Consider the following 6,263-nt stretch of genomic DNA (forward strand, 5'->3'; position numbering starts at 1 on the left):
ACGTGCGCCACAACTACTGAGCCTGCACTCTAGAGCCCACGAGCCACAACTACTGAAGCCTGCATGCCTAGAGTTGGTACTTTGCAACAAGAGAAGCCACTGCAATGAGAACCCCGCACACCACAACAAAGAGTAGCCTCTGCTCACCACAACTAGAGAAAGCCTGTGCGCAGCAATGAAGACCCAAATGCAGACAAAATTAATTAATTAATTTTTAAAAATTTAAAAAATGGATAACTAATAAGGACCTACTGTATAGCACAGGGAACTCTATTTCGTACTTTGTAATGACCTATATGGGAAAAAAGTCTTAAAAAAGAGTGGATATATGTATATGTATAAGTGAATCACTTTGCTATACAGCAGAAACTAACACAACATTGTAAATCAACTATACCCCAATAAAATTTTTTTTTAAAGTTTTTACAGTAAAACGCACTCATTTTGGGGATAGAATTCAAACTTTGACAAGCTCATACAGGCGTGTAACCTCTAGTCAGTCTCCTCCTCCTGCCCCCAGCCTCTGGCTACCGCTGCTCTGTTTTCTGTCTTATATAACATTATAGGATGTCACATAAGTGCAGTCACACAGTATGCAGCCCTTAGAATCTCCGGTGATGACTGTAATAATAGCATTACGCCTGGCTGTTGTTCGTGAGGTCATTCACTGAGCCAACAAGGTTCTCAGCTCCTGGAAGTAAAGACAGCTCTGGAGGGGGAGTGAATGAAGACAGCAGAACAGAAGAGAATAGAAGGACATGGAGCTCACGTCCTCCCACAAATACATCAAAAGTACATCTACACGTGGAACAATTCTCATAGCATAACTTACTGAATGCTGGCAGAACTCAGACACCAGAAGTGCAAGAAAGATCACCATGTAACAGGGTAGGATGACAGGAAAAAAAGAGGAAGGAGAGGAATAAGAAGAGGAAGAGAAAGAAGAGGAGGAAGAAGAGGAAGAGGAAGAAGAGGAGAAAGAGAAGGAGAAGAAGAAGGAAGGAGGACAGGACCTGTGCCCCTGGGAGGGAGCTGTGAGAGAGGAAAGTTTCCTGCACCCTGGGAAGCCCCTTCACCAAACCGGGGAGATGAGCTGGGACAGAAAGGGGTGCTTCAGAGGCTGGGAGGAGAGTGCAGCAGCTGGCTGGCAGCAGGCAGAACAGAGAGAGACTGGCACGGAGGGTCTGTGCTACCTTGCTGCACTTCCCAGCCCCGGGTGTATGGAGAAGGAGCCCGAACCCACCGTGGGGGCAAAGCACCACTGTTAAGGGGCATGTAAGGGGGTGCTGCTCTTGGCGTGCTCACAGCGAGTTAGGTGGGTGCACCGCCACGGAAACCCCAGTTATGCATCTGTGGTCAGCCGTGGGTTGGATGGGGGCTGGCTGGTCCAGAGGGGCTCAGCTGACTCACATCTTGCCTGGGTGCCCCCTCATGGCTGGAGCAGGGGTTTAGGAGAGTGGGGACACACAGGCACACCTCAAGTTTGCTTCTAATCCCACTGGCCAAAGCAAGCCCCCTAGCCAAGCCACCAGGCAGTGGAGGAAGGGTCTACCCAAGGGTGTGAGAGAGTGGAACCCTCCAGTCACTGTTGCAGTCCACCTGCTGTCTCGGTGGAATCCAAGTTCCAATCACACAGCATGACCTCTACACAATTATTCTATGTAATTCACATGGTCCACAATTTGTAAAGAGGGCTTCCTAGGCGGCGCAGTGGTTAAGAATCCGCCTGCCAGTGCAGAGGTCACGGGTTCGATCCCAGCTCCAGGAAGATCCCACATGCCGTGGAGCAACTAAGCCCGTGGGCCAAAAAAAAAAAAAAAACAAAAAACAAAAAACAAACAAACACAGTTTGTAAAGAAAAAAAAGAAAAGTAATACTCTTACCCCTATCCTCCCCCTGCCCCCAGCCAGCAAGTTCCTCTGCCTCGAGGCAACCACCCTGAACAGCTTCCTCGTATCTTTCCAGAATATTCTATGCATATATAAGCAAATATTTATGTGTTTGTTTATATGCATAAATATTAAAAAGTTGTACCATGCACCTTTCTGCACAAATGGCAGCGTGTGGAGTGGGTTTCCACCTTGTCCTCTGAGATCCCTTGTGTCTCAGAGGCAAGGGGGATGGATGTTATCATGTCACAAAGTTTGGGTGTAAGATTTATTATAAAGAATCCCTTATGACTGTTTTGATCTCACTGTGATTTGTTCAGCTCCAGGAAAAAATCACTGAAAAATATTTCAGTTATGAGTGAAGAATGCCTTTTGTCCAGGTTTGACCAATGAATTGTCCTCTGTCGTAGGGCAGCATAGGACCCCTCTGCATAAAAAAGAACTTCCACGTTTTTTAAAAAAAAATTTTGTTATGAGATTTTCAATTATACAGAAAGGTATAACGTATAATAAATGTCCATATTCAATACTTTTAAAATAAGTTTGGTAACATAAAAATATAATGCCTAGATTTTTTTAAATTATGAAATTCACCATATTTTATAACATATATTTGCTTTTAAAATATGTCATGAAAATATGTCTGTATTTTCCGGGTCTGTTTTAAAGTAAATTACAGACATGATCTCACTTCACTGGTGAAGACCTTAGCTTGCATCTCTAAGGGGAAGAAAAAAAGTATCTTCTACAGAACCAAAATATTATTATCACATAATGAAATGAATAATTTCTTAATATCAGCCACTGTCCAGTCCATATTCAGATTTCCTCGGCTGCCCAAGAAAGGTTGAAAATGTGGTGCAATTTATCAGAAACTAATGTGTCAAGCCTTCTAAATAAGTCAAGCACAAATGATCTTCAGCTAAGCCAGGAAGGGAGGGATGTAGACAGATAACATGTGGGGACACATCTGCCTCCCTGCCCACCAGCTCCCTCAGCTCCCAGCCCTACAAAAGAAGCTGGTGAGAGGCCTGGGAGGAGAGAATCTGCCTTTTTAACTTCTGTACTGGAACTGTCTGCACAGGCCTTGGCACACAGTAGGTCCTGAAGAAACGTCAGGCGAATGAATGAATGAATGAATAAGAGAAAAACCCCTGACCTGGCCCTGGTGTCCTGCAGGGTCAGGAATCACAGTGTCTGAGTCTTCCCTGTGTTCGAGGCATCACCCAGGCCACAGCACACAGTAGGTCCCAATGAAGTGCCAGGTGACTGAATGAAGAGTTGTATATCCCCAGCACCAGCCCTTGGAGTCATTCAGGGTGAGGGACCACACAGTTGGCACTCCCCGTGCCCCATCCAACCCAGGCCTTAGCACACAGTAGGTCCTCAGGAGACATGAATGAATAGGTCAGGTAAATGAATGAATAGGTGAATATCCACAGCACCATCCCTGCAGCCTTTCAGGGTCGGAAACTATGCCATTCTGGTCCATTTCTGTGATCCAAACTTTGCCCAGTCCAGGCCTCAGCACATAGTAGGTCTCCAAGAAGTGCCAGGTAACTGAGTGAATGGTTAGACATCCCAGCATCAGCCCTGGAGTCATTCAGGGTCAGGGACAACAGAGTTGGTTCCCCTCTGTGTCCCAGACATCGCCCAGGCCCTAGCACACAGTAGGTCCTCAAGAAATACTGAGGGACTGAATGGACAGTTGAAATGCCCAGCCCCAGCCCGAGAGCCATTCAGGGTCATGGGCCACACACACAGTCTGGCTCCTCTCTCTGACCTTTGCCCAGCTCAGGCCTATGCACACAGTAGGTGCTTAGGAAACGCCAGGTGAAATGGATGAATGAACGAAATGGGACCTAGTGTACAGACGTGGGGCTGAGTTCAGTCACCCAAGAGAACAGGTGAAGAGGCCCTCAGCCGCTGAAGAACTGAGGGTCCGCCCTGCTGCGGGTGTGGGGCGGGGCTACAGGACCATGGGCGGGGCCCCAGGATTGTCCACTGAGTCCTCCCACCAAGACTTGCGGGAGAGCCAGCCCGGTCCGAGTGCGCAGGCGCAGGGGGCGCCTGGTGAGGGGCTGGAGTGCGCAGGCGCCTGCCCGCCTTCCCCCGGTGAGAGGCTCCCACGCGGATTTTGACCTCGCAGTGGACCGTGCTGCTCCGGCCTCGCGTGTAGGCTTGTTGGCCGGCTGTGCCTTCCTGTCGCTGCCCCGGGGCAGGGATGAGCGATGCGGATGCGTGTGTGGCGAGTCTGCCCTGAGTCCCTCCTGCTGCAGGCAGCAGCCCCAGAGGAAGCAGGAGTTTGTAGACCCTCGTGCTGCAGAAAGAGTGGAGCCCCCGCGAGGTCAAAGCCCGAGTGTCCACAGGTGAGCAAGGAGCTGAGCCCCGGCAGCAGGAGTCATCGGAAATGTTTGTTTCCGAGCTTTTGAAATGTAGGGATTACAGACACGGTCAAGAGCAAAGAAATGGGCATTCCGTGAACACCACGGCGCTGAATGCTGAAGCCGTTCGCCGGGGGCAGCGTGCAGCGAGGCCACCCACCCCAAACCATGAACACCACGGCGTGGACCCCGAAGCCACTCCCCGGGTGGCAGCGTGCAGCGAGCCCACCCACCCCAAACCACTCTCACAACCGGAATTGCCCATCCTCGGAGTAGGCAGCCTCGTGATGAGAGTTACAAAGCTGTGCGCCAGCGGCTGGGCATCCCAGCTATTTCCCTATGGTTTTAGATTTGCCGTATTTGCCAACTTATTTGACCTATTTCCCCCTCCACCATGCTCCCCACGTACTACCGGCAGATACCACGCTGGGTCCAACATGTCCCTTCCAGGAGGGGTCAGAGCAGTTTCAAGCGTTTCGGGGATCGGGTCGAGAAGCTGCTGCTCCACCAGGTGGTGTGGGTGTAGAGAGGGCTCCTGGGAGACAAAGCCTTATCTCCTCAGCCCCCTCCCCCAATACAACCTTCCCAAGACCAAGTTCCACCGGGGACTCCACCCCGCCCACCCCGTAGGACGCCACAGAAGAGCCGCATTAATCCGCAATCGTCGAAGAGTAAAGAGCGACCTGCCGAGGGGGTGATCAAGGAAATCCTCTCTAAGGAGGCGAGAGCGCGAGCAGAGACCTGAAGGGCTGAGAGAGCCACGCGGGCTTACTTGAAGGACTGAGGGCGTCGTGCGCTTCTGGGGGAAGAGCATTCCAGACAGAGGTCCATTCCAGAGTCGGTGCAAAGGTCCTGGGGCTGCCTCATGATGGGCTTTTGTTGGGACAGCAAAGAGTCCGGTGCGGCTGGAGCAGGAGGGAGCAAAAGGCAGGGATGCAGGCGCAGGCGGGTTGGCGTGGGGGTGCACGGCCGTCGTGAGGACTTCGGCTTTTACCTGCTGAAGTGGGAGCATTCTACTGGTCTTAATTACGGCTTAATGGGCTCTGCCTGGCTGTTGGGTGGAGAACGGAGCATCAGCAGTGCGGGGGAGACTTGAATCATCTATGAAGTGCGGTTGCTGGAACATGATGGAGTCCAAATAAACAATCACTGCTTGTAGGATTTATATTACTAGCGTGATAACTTTCAATATCCCACAGATGTGGTTAAGAGTTGCGGCTGCGTCTGAGCTCATCGCAGCCCCTCGGCCTGGACATCTAGGGTGGTCTCCAAAGGCATCTCCGTTCTACTCTTGCCCAGCTGCGGGCCATTCTTCGCCTGCTCCTCTGACAGCTTATTTCTGCCGAGGGACTCTGCATCCTTTGTTGCAAGACTCTGGTCCCTGCAGCCCAGCAGTGATGGGAGGTGGGGTGTGTGTGATGAGAAGCTGCTCTGAGCTCCCCACCTTCCCAAGTGGAAGAGGTGATGGGGGTGGTAGCTATCCTCCCAGCCACGTGGAGAAGGAGAGAGAGGTCACTCTCCAAAGGTAGGTAACTAGGACGTTAAGGAAGAGTCCTCAGTGACAGTTTTAGAGCTGGAGAACCAGCTCTTAATTTTTTTTTCTTTATAAATTCATTTTTCACTTGGACAATTCTCCCCTTCCAAATCACTGCTTTTGTTCCAGGAATACTTAATACATTTTTAAAAAAAGATATACCTTCCCTGCATATTTCTAGTAATTATCTTCCCCAGGAATCTTTTCTGACATCTCCAAGAATTTAATTCCTGAAAAGAGATATTTTAGTTTAAATTATTTTCTGCACTGGTCAATGCCTTTTACAAATAACATCTTTAATGAAGTTTACGTATCCTCATTTACATATTCAATCATCACAACAGTTCATTCCAGCTCTAAATGAAGCCAGTTTCATCCTGAACTTCAGTGTCAGTGAATCTATAACGAGTCGCTTTGCTTGAGCTTATTTGAATCAAGACTCTCCTATTTGCAGCC

This window comes from Hippopotamus amphibius, unplaced genomic scaffold (genome assembly GCF_030028045.1).
Source record: "Hippopotamus amphibius kiboko isolate mHipAmp2 unplaced genomic scaffold, mHipAmp2.hap2 H_1, whole genome shotgun sequence".
Taxonomy (NCBI): domain Eukaryota; kingdom Metazoa; phylum Chordata; class Mammalia; order Artiodactyla; family Hippopotamidae; genus Hippopotamus; species Hippopotamus amphibius.